The following is a 14525-nucleotide window of genomic DNA, read 5'->3' as shown; positions in this document are numbered from 1 at the left end:
ATTTTACACTTACGCTGATTAAATTTCGTTATATTTGTTTTGTACTATTATTCCAGCTTATTGATTACATAAACCAATTCATCAACTATTCTTTTAGTTTTCTGTCACTCAAAATTTTGACAAACATGCCTTCCAATCTTTTGCCCAAGTTCTTGTTAGAGAAGGTAGCAAAACAGTGTCAAGTTTAGAGCCTGGAGCCCACAATGATACACCTTAAATTTCTAAAATTACATTTATCCACTGATCCACCAGATAAAAATCTACACGTAATGAGGTTGAGAAAATGAAATTTTATTTACCAGAATGCCTTGTACAGTGTGCACTGCCCTTGTTTTTGGAAGATGGCTTAATAAGTATTTGTGGATAGAAAGAAGGTAAGCAAACACCCCTTTCTGATGCCCCACTTCCAACCATACACAGAAGCCTGGTGTCATCTGTTTCCAACTATTCAGGGGTGGAAAGAAATTGTACTACAGAGCTAGGAAGAGAAATTTTGTCACTTTATTTTTGCAAGAGTGAGAATAAAAGAGAATGGGAGAAGATATGGAGAAAGTAGATCTAAGGAGCCAGAAAGATGGTGATTGTCTGTACCAACTTGAGAAACCAGTAAAACTCCAAAGTTGGGAGAACCCAACTGATATTTTTAAGTCATTAATGCCTAACATGACCATTAAAGTTATTTTTGTTACTGGAATTAATCATCTTCTCCTTCTTCTCTATAAAAATTATTGGTAAACATCTATATTCCTCATAAATGCTTTGTAAGAGTAAATATTTTGAGAGGGACAACTCAAAGTGATATTGAGTTTCGCAGTGGGTAGATAGATATGGGAACAGTACCTATGGAATCAGGCGTTAAGAAAGTAGAGGAAGTCATGGAGAAGTAACCTTTCCAAGAGGGAGGGTTTGAACCTCACATGCTGTGAGGTGAACCAGGAATATGTATTACTCATGGTTATAGAGCTGACTAAAAACCTTGCTAAACTCTATTCTCATTTGGTTCCCATTTCAACATTTTATACACAGGGTATCATAATAGATGGGATATACATGTTCTATATAAATGCTATTCCTCAGACTTACTAATTTTTCAGAAAAGAGAAACGAGATTTAACCTAACATTCTCAATAAACCCTTTCTAATTCTTAGTGATCACATCTCCTCAAATCAAGATTCACAAACTATGTATAATCTTTTCTAGAAATTAAGAGACTAACATCAAGTTGTTTCTAGAATATGAACATATTTCTCCACATCTTGAAAACAAAGGAACTATTTATCCATTTTCAGTCCTCTACCACTTGGCCGTTTACCTAAAATTTATCAAGTACAACCAATATCATTTGTACTCCCATTACTTCAAGGCAAGATCTGTGACTGGCACTGTATCTGCCACGTAGTTAATATTAACAAATATTCACTGAATTAAATTGAATTCTTTCTATACAGAGCTAGGATGTAAACTCAGATCTTCAAGTTCAGCATTGTTGACAATATACTACAATATAGCTGCTATATACTAAAGCCTTACATATTAGAGAACATTTGAAGTGTTTCATAGTTGAACACAATATTTTCACATCCATACATTTTTTAAAATGGCATGTTCATATTCCCTCAGGGTATCTTATCACTACAACTTTAATAACTAGTTTTTCTTTGAGTCAGAATTGAACCCAATAGAGTAATTATTAAATTGTTAGCAAGACAAATCAGTAATTAATTATGCAGTGAGAACAATGGAGCATATTCCTGCAGGCCATTGGTCACCACCTTCTGCATCCTTCCTCACAAGGTCCTTCCTGGCGTTTCTTGAAATTAATCATCATTAATTTTAGAAATCAGATCACTACTGTGTTCATGATTAGAGGGGGGCTGCCTTGGCATCCTGCTTTAAGCCAGTTTTGGCATTCTTTTTTCTTACTTCTGGGGTCTCTGACCAGCTAGGTTAAGTTTATCATTTATATTCCACTTTACTGACTTTTGGAATATACGAGGTTGGACAATTAAGTTCGCAAACTTTCCACTGTGCACTTACATAGTGGAAAGATCGCAAACTTAATTGTCCGACCTTTCATATGTGGAGGATTATGTGAAGTGCCAGTCATATCCCCACTTCAATGAAGAACTTATTGTCCAATTGCTGGGACTGCAGTTTGCAGACAGCTGTCAGCAGTCTCAAGTGCAGATTACTGCATAGCCCAATGTCATGTCTCCAGCTACTTCCCATGACTAATCAATTGAGGAGCATAAAGGCCTAACCATCTCAGCCTAACTTGCAATGAGTTAGAAAAGCCATTTAGCTCCAGAGCACCCTGTGGGGTCAGGCAGTGGTTTAACTGGGCTTGCATCACAGCTTCTCCCTCCACCCCATTCATCTTCTTCCCCAAGTGTGTTTCCCAAGGGCACTTCTTAATAAACACCATGAACTCTTAGAGTCTGCTTCATCAGGGAACCCAACTAGGTTCTTATTACTGAAAGTTTTTTAATACCTTTCTTATTACTGAAAGTTTTTCTTTAAACCAATACAAGTTCTATGTAAATGAGTTGATTTTAAAAGAAAATTACTAAAGGTATCCTATTCTAGCAAAATGGTGGAGTAGTCCTATATGAAAATGATGCTGCTACAAATATCTAAAAATGATACCTAAAGTATACCAAGACTTTTATTATTTTTTAATGCAGAGCTGGGCTCACAAGAAACTGAAATCCCCAGGTGCTAGAAATGGTGAAAAATAAGCATGTGAGTTGATGTTTTGGTAAAGCTATGATCAGAACTGGTCATGGATGAACATTGGATTTTAAATCCCTGGCTGGGAAAGTAAAAAAGACATTATGACTTTTGAGAATAGAACTGGAATGAAGAGCTATGAATAAATCTAGGCGTCTCGTAGAGCTGTGCATGCAGCAAAAGTGGAGATTAGGAAAAACAAACAAATACCCACCATTATAGGCAAACACAGAGGAAAAACATCTCCCTGGAAAAACCTACATCACAGCACTGTACCTCATGCAGATTTGAATTTGAATTTCTGTCACATGATTTTTGTGTGTGTGTGTGAACATTTTCAAGCCAATATGTTAACATAAAAATTTTCCTTCAATCAATGTGAGATGTTAAGTCTGGAAACCTGACAGAAGCAACACAAAAGCAGTTTGGAGAAACATTCCCACAGTTCCTACATAAAAAAGCTTTGTTGGGGATGACCTTAAAAGAAAATTTTATATAATGCACCAATTAAAAAAATATTTACTCAGTGAGAGTCAGTTTGCATGTACATGCAACACACAGACACTCACCCCCCCACACACACACAATATGAAACATAGCACTCCAAATCTTGATATAGTAAAACAACAATGTGAAGAAAAAAAATCTATGGAATAAATGTATTTTTAAATGGTTAAGAAACCATAAGAAAAAATACAAGGCACTATAAACAAAGGAATAGGCATCTATGAAAAAAGAACCAAATGGAACTAAGAAAAATAAAAAGAATGTTCATTAAATTAAGTGAATATATAGGTTAAACAGAAGATTAAACACTGTGGAACAGAATATTAATGTGCTAAAGAAAGATCAGAGAAAATTGCCCTGAATGCAGCCCAGAAAAAAATATGAGTAAGAACAGAGAGTCTTAGATTAAAATAAAAATATCATACTCATATATATATATATATATATATATATATATATACACACTATTTGCAAGGAATATACATAAAACATGAGACAAGAGGGCTGAAAGTAAATGGATGGAAATGATATCCCAGACAATGCTCAGCAAAATAAAGTTAAGATTAATTTCACACAAAATAGATTTCAAGGTAAAGGCATTAATAGGGAGAAAAGGCATCAACACATAGTGTTCAAAGGAACAATTCATCACAATGATATGATGCCTCTTGAAAAATTCAAGAAAATCTATTAAATCATGAGTATAGTTTGGCAAAGTTGCTGGATTTAAAAATTAGTATATAAACTCTAGTATATAGAGAACATTTTGATGGTTACCAGATGGGAGGTGGTTTGGGGGTGGGTGAAAGTGGAAGGGATTAATAAGTACAAATTGGTTGTTACACAGTAGTCATGGGGATGTAGGGTATAGCATAATGAACATAGGAAATAATACTGTAATAACTATGTATGGTGTCAGATGGGTACTAGTTCTATCTAGGGTGATAGATGGGAGGGGGGTTGGGGCAGGGTGAGAAAAGCAAAGGGATTAAGAAATACAAATTGGTAGTTACAAAACAGTCATGGGGATGTAAAGTATAGGGAATACAATCAATAATATGGTAATAATTATGTATAGTGCCAGGTGGGTACTAGTCAGGGGATCACTTCTTAAATTATATAAATGTCTAACCACTATGCTATACACCTGACACTAACATAAAATAATATTGAATGTCAACTTTAATTGAAAAATTAAAAAGGAGGGGGGAGATAAAAAAGAATAAGAGGTTCAAAGTTCCAAATATAAAACAAGTCTTGGGGATGTAATATACAGCATAGAAATATAGTCAGTAATATTGTGATAGCATGGTGCAGTGTCAGATGGTTGCTAGATTTATCATGGTGATCATTTCTTTAGCATAGGGAATGTAATCGATACTGTGGTAATAACTCTGTATAGAGCTAGGTGGGTACTGCTGAATAACTATGATGTACACTTGAATATAATATAATATTGTATGTTAGCTATATTTTAATTAAAATCTTTAAAAAATAAAAAATTGTAAATATGAGATAAAAACACATTAAAATGAAATTACTAAAATATTATTTAACATAGCAATACAAACTGAAAAAGTACCTAAGAATAAATCTAACAAGAGATATACAAGATGTTTGAGAAGAAAGGTGTAAAACTTTACTGAACAAAATACCTGAATTAATAAAGAGTCATTATGTTTATAAATGGGAAGATTCAAAATTCTAAGACATCATTTTTTTTGTCAAATTAGTTTAAAATTTGCCCAAAGGGTTTTTCACAGAATTTGGCAAATTAATTCTAAAAGCAGTATGAAAACAAGTCTAAGGATAGCCAGGATTATTTTGAAGTCGATTGAGAAGTGGAGGTTTTACTACTAGATTCTTACTATAAAATGTTAATATAAACAGCATGACATCAACACATGGATTAAAAAATAGAAAAGAGTCTAGAATCAGTCCAGGATATACAGGAGAACTTGGTATATGACAGAGAATGCATTACAAATCAACTGGAAAAAGATAAACCAAAAGTACACAGGCATTCCTCATTTGGAGGAAGATTAAAATCAGATCTCACCCTCATATACAAAATGAATTCCAGGTGGATTAAAGAACTAAATATGAATACTAAAGCTTTAATTATTTTAGAAAATGTGATATTGGCATAAGAAAGGAATTCTTAGAACAGACAAAAATAAAACCATAATGGCAAAATTCATAACTTTTATTTTTTATTATGAAAAATAAATTATAAAGTGAAAAATCCCCACAGACTGGAGAAGGTATTGAAACAAATATAGTCAACAAAGTATTAGTATTGGGTTATATAACGAACACCTACAAATCAATAGGAAAACCAAATTTTAAAAAACACTTGATCTTAGCCAAAAGACCAAGAAGCCAAATTTTAAAAAACAAGTAAATGATACAAACAAACAATTCTTAGAGAGGAAAACAACCAATACAGCGAGTAAATACACTTTTCATTAGTAATTGCAGACATGCAAATTTGATAGCAAAGAGTTATCATTTTACGCAGATTGGCATTGAAAACTAGGTCAGATAATCCCATGAGTGATCCAGAATGAGCAATTTAATAATACCTAGTAGCTTTTAAGATGTGTATACCCCACACTCAGCATATGTATTTTTAGAAGTACATATTTTAGAAAATATGTATTTTCTGTTTATCGTAGAGAAATTCTCACACATCTGTATAAGTGTGTACAAGAATTTCCATTGCAGAATTGGTTTTGGTAGCATAGAAGTGGAAAAAAGTAATGTCTCTTGAATAGGTAGGATAAATAATGGAGGAATGAATTAATAAACTGGTCTATTAATACAAATGATTTTGACAGTGGTTTAAAGGAATGAGTGAGACCTATTTGTATCCAGTTGAATAATCTCAAAAAGTGAAAAATCAAGTTGCAAAAGTATAGAGAGTATGATGCTATTTGTATAAAGTTTAGAAATAATATTGGCTACATATATGTAGTGAAAGAGCTACAGAGCAACTTAAGGAAGATAGCGCTACCTCCTATAAAGGGAGCAAGGGGAATGGATGTTGGGAGGCTTTGGGTGTGTCTGTAACATTGAGTCCTTATAGAGATACCTAAAACAAACAAGGAAAAATATTACTATCTGTTAAATTGTGTGTGTTGTGTGAAAAGAGAGGGCTATATTTTAGTTGCTGTGGTTTTTTTTTTTGCATGATTGAAGTATTTCATTGTTAATCTTTTTTTAAAAAAAAGAGAAATTAGTATCACTTGCCACAAATAGAATCTACATATATATATATTAAATATATTAACTATCAAAATTTTAAAGTTTGTGTGTGTACCGCTTAAAATTATCTTATGGTCCCCTTCCCCTCCGCGTTTGCTCCTCAGGGAATCGGCTCCCAGAGCCCCACAGCCACTGCTAGCTCGGCGGCTGTCGCTGCTTTGATTCCCCACCCCTCCATGGCCAAGGACCTCTCCGTGGCCACTACCTACACCAAATATTATTTCTACTGTCCCGTCCATCAGGAGGTGTTCTAAACTCCAGCGTGGACCATGGCCTGTCAGCACATTGTCTGTAGAAAATGTTCCCAGACTGCAATGAGAGAAAGTGAAATACATTGTCCCCTCTATAGAGCAAATGTGATTAGAAGAGCCAAAGCATGTCCTCAACAGACAGTAGACATTGAAAATATCATGAGGAAGTTTTCTGGTAGCTGCACATGCTATGTAAAATAGATGAAATTCTATCACAGGAGACATGATTACAAATCTTGTAAGAACTATCAAGATGAACATGGTGTTTCTGCTATCGTTCCAAACATTCAGATCTCTGAAGATTCAGTAGGGAACAGTAACAGGAGTGAAACATCCACATCTGATAGCACAGAAATGTATCAAGAGTACAATTTCTTCTGGGCATCCCACCTTAAAATTTCCATTGCATCAAGAATAAAATTTTACCAGCCAGCATTTACTGGATCACTGTAACAGTAATCATCTACTTCAGATAGTTCCTGTGACCTGTCCTATTTGTGTGTCTCTTCCTTGGGGAGATTCTAGCCAGATTACTAGAAATTTTGTTAGTTAAATCAAAGGCATCAGTTTGATGAGAGAGAATTTGTGAACCTTCAGCTGGACGAGGAAACCCAGTATCAAACTGCTGTTGAAGAATCTCTTGCAGTAAACATCTGAAGATGTAGCCATCTCTGCATCTTTGTACCTGCAAGTACCATCTTTAAGGAAAAAACTACATTAAGTTACCTTTTCAATAACTTGATGTGTGTATTAATAAAAGTAATTCAGTCTATTGTTTTAGTTTTTAATTGAAAAAATAAAGCACGTGCTGACAGGCCATGGTCCACGCTGGAGTTTAGAACACCTCCTGACGGACGGGACAGTAGAAATAATATTTGGTGTAGGTAGTGGCCACGGAGAGGTCCTTGGCCATGGTGTGGTGGGGAATCAAGGCAGCGACAGCCGCCGAGGTAGCAGTGGCTGTGGGGCTCTGGGAGCTGATTCCCTGAGGGAGCGAACGCGGAGGGGAAGGGGACCATAAGATAATTTTAAGCTGTACACATACAAACTTTAAAACTTTGATAGTTAATATATTTAATATATATTCATATGTAGATTCTACTTGTGGCAAGTGATAACTAATTTCTCTTTTTTTAAAAAAAGAAATACTTCAATCATACAAAAAAAATACAGCAACTAAAATATAACCCTCTCTTTTCACACACACACAATTTAACAGATAGTAACATTTTTCCTTGTTTGTTTTAGGTATCTCTATAAGGACACAATGTTACAGACACACCCAAAGCCTCCCAACATCCATTCCCCTTGCTCCCTTTATAGGAGGTAGCGCTGTCTTCCTTAAGTTGCTATGTAGCTCTAAAAATTTTATCCTCTTGATAAGTTAAAAAATGAAAGTTACATTATCTTTAAAAACATTAAAAGGATTATATATCATTAATATAATGGTGAAAGGGAATCCTGTTGTACTTTCTTTTATATTATGTATTCTTGAATTTTTCCTTATGTTGCTTTGAAATTTGGTGCAGTTTCTCCCATTGATGTTACTGCACATGGGTAACACACAGTAGCAAATTCTGAAAGATGTGATTGATATAAACCTAACAAATCTGACCCATTTATCAGAGTTGCAGGATGGAGACCTGAAGTGCTAAATGAAGCAATCCAAAAGAAAAAATTTAAAACAGATTCTAGCTGATGAATTCAACTATAAGAACATGATATTTATATAGCATTTAGTATTTTTGAAGACTAGTGAGATTTTTTAAAAATAATTTTAACTGTTTAAAAAGTAAAAGATCAATGTAAAGATACTTTTTTTTTTTACTATTAGGAGGAACTATCATGAGAATAATTTAATTCTTTCATGGGTAGTTGGTATTTTCAAATCTTGTTTGTTAGGCTAATTTGTAAACCTAAATTATATTAAGCTGAATTATAGCTCTTTGGCCTCAGAAGTTTCAATAACCAGTATTTCTGATTATCTAAGATGAAACATTTATTAGAAACTTTCAGCTGGTGATTCAGTTGGGTATTCTACATATATATTTAAATGAGAAGTTTGGCTTCATCTCATTTGAAAAATTCAGTCAAAGCTAAAGGTGTATGAAATATACGAAGTTGGACAATTAAGTTCACGAACTTGTTGCAACAAAGTTGTTAACCTTTTCTTTTTTAATATCAGAGGGATTATTCATTATGAATTTGTACCAACTGAACAAACAGTTAACCAAGTTTACTACTTGGAATTGCTGAAAAGGCTGTGTGAAAAAGTTAGATAGGTTTCAAGTGTACAATTCTGTAGTACATCATCTATATATCACATTGTGTGTTCACCACCCAGAGTCAGTTCTCCTTCCAGGTCTCCTCTGGTAACCACTGAACTATTGTCTGTGTCTGTAGAGTTTTTCTTTCTCTGTCTGTTTGTCTTGTTCCTTTGTTGCTTTCAGTTTTATATCCCACATATCAGTGAAGTCATGTGGTTCTCGACTTTTTCTGACTGACTTATTTCGCTTAGCGTAATAATCTCAAGATCCATCCATGTTGTCACAAATGGCATTATTTCATCTTTTCCCATGACAGAGTAATATTCCATTATATATATATATAGATAGATAGATGTAGATATAGATTAGATATAGATATAGATATAGATATAGATGTAGATGTAGATGTAGATGTAGATATAGATATAGATATAGATATATCTGTATCTATATCTATATATATCTATATATCTGTATCTTTATCTATATCTAGATAGATAGATAGATAGATAGATAGATAGATAGATAGATAGATAGATAGACAGACATGTATCTTCTTTATCCAATCATCTATCGAAGGACACACTGGTTGTTTCCATGTGTTGGCCACCGTATATCACCAAATTTTTAAAAAATTATACTCAAATGTTAACTCTTCCAGTTGGCTGCTATTACACCTTAAAATTTGAGTTTACACACTCCCAATACTGTTTATATAGTGTTCATTTGTTCTCAAAGATAATGGCATGACTATGAAGTAGTGAGAAACATTCTATCAGACACTGCTTCACTACTTTTTGGTCAAATGGGGTTTGTTCTTAGCATTAATGAGAATTATAAAATAACTTGTACTAGAAATCCCAAATTACAGAATATAGATGGATTAGTTGACATTCCATACTAATACACATTTGTCATGCAGGGAGTCACGCGGGGTGGCCTGCGGGCTCTCTGCTCCTGCTCCCCACATAAGAACGCAGGACATGGTGAGGCCAAAGAGGAACACCCACGGAGCCATAGGTAGGGGAGTCATCTCACTACTATATTCTTGCTGGCGGCTGGGTTGGAGAAACAGGAAGCAGGAGCCACACCGTTCGCAACCCTCAATGCACCACTTGCAGGCTCAGCCACCATCTTCTTGCTAGCCCCCATTTTCTGCTAGCGTAGCCACAGCAGTTATATTAGTGGCCAGTGGCTCATTGGTTACAGCTGATGGCCAGCAAGTCACAGCTGATGGCCATCATCAGTTGATGGCCATTTACTACCTGAGCTAGCACCTTTCTATGTGAGGCCGAGAGCCTGGAAACTGCTCTTTGGGGCTCTGTCCCCACAACATTGATTATGCTTTCTTTAAAATGAATAACTAAAAGAACATAAAAAAAAAAAAAAACTCAAGTAGTTTGCTCCTAGTATATACGTATATTGTATAAAAAGGTATATTTTGGTTTTGTTAAAAACTTTGTTGACTTTTCTACAGTGAACTTTTAAAGCTTGATTTAATAAAAATTTTGGAAATAAAATAAAATTATCTTATGTACCCTTTGGGAAACAGTAACCTAAGGTGGTACAAATAAGCAAGTACAGCTAAGTGTCAACCCAGCCACTTTCAATAGGCACTCTTGCCCCCTAGGAGCTCATGAGTACAGCATGTCACCATCTTTCTCTTGCCCCTTTTGCTCCCACTCATTACTGAAGGGCTTATCACTATCCAACGCCTTCCACAGGCATTGGCTTCTTATATAACTATGTCCAAATCAACTAGACCGGATACCGTCAGGTGTGTATAATGATGCTTTGAATCATCAAAACCAGGTTAAATCATGCTCATTATCTTCTGTTGGGTAAAGTGGAGAAATATATACTTTTTAGACAGATTTCTATGAGAAAACAGTCCAAGCAAAAAGACATGACTCATCTAATAGGAAAAATGATTTATGTGAAACACATTTCTCAATAATGTCAGATAAATGAAGTATTACTATAAATAAACAACTCATTGTTTAAAATACTTATAACAAATTATAATAAATTTATTTTTTAAATGTATTTTGGGCCTGTTTTGCAATTTTTTCACCAGCTGACAGTAACTTTCTGTTTATCACATGGTTCTACATATTATATAGCTCTCAGAAGCAGAACGAGCACAGACTCTGGGGTCAGGCTGCATAGATTTGAATACTCATCTGCAGGTACCAACTGTATGACCTTGGGCAAGCTACTTAACCTCTCTGTCTACATCACCTGTATGACCTTGGGCAAGCTACTTAACCTCTATGTCTACATCACCTGTATGACCTTGGGCAAGCTACTTAACCTCTCTGTCTACATCACCTGTATGACCTTGGGCAAGCTACTTAACCTCTCTATGTCTACATCACCTCATCGGTAAAATGTGAATGATAATAGCTTCTTCCACTTACAGTCAATCAGAAAACTGCCTGATGCCTAAGTACATTATAAATGTTAGCTCCTATTATAACGTGATAAATATTGGTTTTTGATTCTTCAGTTGTTTTGTAAACCATATTTCTTTCTGCTAAATTAAAAGTTTTAGATTGTGAATTAAATCTTTGTTAAGTCAGAATACCTGTTATTTCAAGTTCTGCTGAGCAGATATTGGAATAGAAATTTTTTAATTTATTTATTTATAGTACAATTTGTCTACCATATCTTATCAATACCACTGGAGGTATTTATGGTTGACAATGATCTGGAGACAGTGCAAATAAACTTGATTTTTGTAAATATCTGTGCTCTTATTCAAGTGTATTTGAGTTGATTGTATCTTTGTTTGACTAAATTTTTTGCCGAGTCATTCTCTCTTGGATAGAATGTTATTTTTAGTAATGGATCGTTATTCTCCCTCCTGATCTGAGGTTAGATCTTCTTGACACACATTAAGGGCAAATGTGAAGAGTGCTTCTGATGCATTATTTAGAAAATCAGAAGCTGACGCTGGTTTATATTAAATACAATTGACATTCGATAAGAAAGATGCAGTGTCTCTGTCGGCAAGATTTCCTTCAGGGAAAAGGATTTCCCATTTTTATTTCTTTGTATCATTTTAATGGTGAAAGCACCTGATTTTTAGTCAGATTAAAAGATATTCATCTCCTAGTTCAACTGTTAGTTTCTTTGACTCTTAATTATCCTTCGTGTGGTTCATGATGTAATTAGAACTTGAAATTCAAAATAATAAATTTCTTTTTCTCGATGATTTAGAGGGTATTTATTTAAATGTTAAGGTTTTAGTTCTTGTGATGAAACATATAAAAACATGAAGAATACAGGAGAGGGCAAGGGAAGGAGCTGAGCAAAGATAGGGTTTCAGGAGAAGTTTAGAGCTTTCAAGAGTGAATTGCCCTAAAGGACTGCCCTCTTCCCATAGGTAAGGGGGTAGAGATGTTTTACCCCCACATCACTCAATAACTGCAGGCTATCAGCACCTACGGGGTTAAATGTCCATGTTGAATACTTTGCATTATATCCTAAACCTCCTCAGTTCTAGTCATCTTAGTCTTTATTTCTCCTCAGCCACTTACCAGCCACATGTAGAGCTATTTCACTAATATGACTTCAAACTCCAAAATTGTCTCTGATCAGAGCCTCCTTCCTGCCACTTCTCTCTCTCTTTCTCCTACCAAATGTGCCTTCACCTTCACAGTGACCTCAATTCCCTCCTCCCTCTCCCTCTTCACTCTTCTGTCCACTCCCTCAGTATCAATTACTTCTACAGCCAGCCTAGACAACAAGACCAACCATGTCACTCAAGCCCTCGCACTTCATTCAAGCCCCATTGTTTCACACCCAGCATCATTTGCATAGATTATTTCCTCCAAATGAAATGCCAGTTTCATCTTCTTGGCCTGACAAACTCCTACCCACCCTTCAAGAATATCTAAAATGTCACTTCATCTGTGAAGATTTCTTTATTTCACTTAGCCAGAGTAGGCATTTGCTGTCTGTGGGCTTCCTGTCTTTCCTTTTACCTTTCTCACCATCCCAATGTCCTTTTAAGGAAGTAGATCTTCCCCAGTGGATACATTCTTAGGAATGTAATGAGAAGCCTTGTCTTCCCTAACTCGACTCATTTGATTCATCCTCCGTGGAGTCTGGAGCAGAGAGGTGAAGGTCCTAAAAGGATTGGATTCTAGTCCATCCCCATAATAGCATCTGCCTCTCTACTTCCAGAGATATTTTGATTCCTGACCAACCACATTGATTCTATGAGCCTTCAACATCCTCCAAATAAGTTCCTTTTGCTTAAGTCAACCTGATTTGGTTTCTGTTACTTATAAACGAAGAAGTCTCCTGTACTCCCATGGTGCTTATTACATACTGCCTACCACCTGGCACTGTAATTTTTGGTAAACATGTTTATTTCCACTGCCAGGCTGAGACAGTGTCTCGATCATCTTTATAAATACGGTGTCTAGCACCCTAATAGTAAGTGTTCAATTCATACTAAATGAATAAGCAAATGTGTGAATGACAGAGAACAAGTTGTCTCCAGCTCCCCTCTTTCTCATTATCTGATATAAACAATTGGGGCCCTTTTGTTCCAAAGATTGCTTCTAGTCATTATGAACAAGAGGATTCTGCATGAATGCCACAAAGATTTGATTAGGGAAATGTACCGTTGAAGGGTCAGCAAGACCCATAGATTTACAGTTCTCCCATCATCCCTCAGAGAGGTGAGCTAGATCCAAGGATTTCTGGACACATGGAAGGTCTACCTGTTACACTGCCTACTTAGCCTACAATCATGAGAAAATAGCATTGTCAGAGGTGGGCTACTTTAGCATCTAGTTGCCTGGGAAAATCAGATGTCTAGCACCTAGAGACCTCAGGGGCCCATGGGAAATTACAGTCCCTCCTACATTTAGAATGTAGCCACTGATACGCTAGAAAGCTGAGTTTGGGTGCATTCCTTTCTATGGGAAGACGGGGCAGCTTGTTTTCCATGTGATAGCATGGAGTTGGCATCTGTATTAGTTTGCTAGGGCTGCCATAACAAAATACCACAGGCAAGATAATTTTTTTCTCACAGTTCTAGAGGCTAGACGTCTATAATCAGCAGGGGTGGTTTCATTCAAAGCTTCTCCTTAGCTTGTAAGGTGGCCACCTTCTCACTGTGTCCTTACATGGGTTTTCTCTGTGTCTGCATTTCCCTGCTATCTTTTCCTACTCTTATACAGACATCAGTCATATTGGATTCGGGCCTCACCCTAATGACCTCATTTTAACTTAGTCACCTATTTAAAGACCTTATTTCCAAAAAAAATTACATTCTAACGTACTGGGAATTGAGACTTCAACACATAAATTTGGGGGAACACAATTCAGCCCATAATAGCATCCAAGTTAGATATGGAGTAATGTTGATAAGATTGTAAAAGTAATAAAATGTCAAGAACTATCTACAACTTAATGTGTCTGACAAACACTGAAATATAAATTCATCTAGTTGAGCAGGTTCAACACTTGCTGTGGTTCAACACT

The 14525-nt window shown here is 35.6% G+C and overlaps 1 pseudogene; it reads left to right on the top strand.

Annotated features, from left to right (window-relative positions):
- The first annotated feature begins 6681 nt into the window (after nt 1-6681).
- On the top strand, nt 6682-7413 carry LOC109458418 (E3 ubiquitin-protein ligase RNF138; annotated as a pseudogene).
- The last annotated feature ends 7112 nt before the right edge of the window (nt 7414-14525 follow it).

This window comes from Rhinolophus sinicus, linkage group LG13 (genome assembly GCF_036562045.2).
Source record: "Rhinolophus sinicus isolate RSC01 linkage group LG13, ASM3656204v1, whole genome shotgun sequence".
Classification (NCBI taxonomy): domain Eukaryota; kingdom Metazoa; phylum Chordata; class Mammalia; order Chiroptera; family Rhinolophidae; genus Rhinolophus; species Rhinolophus sinicus.
The sequence above is the reverse complement of the archived record's forward strand: the minus strand, read 5'-3'. Positions and strand labels throughout refer to the sequence as shown.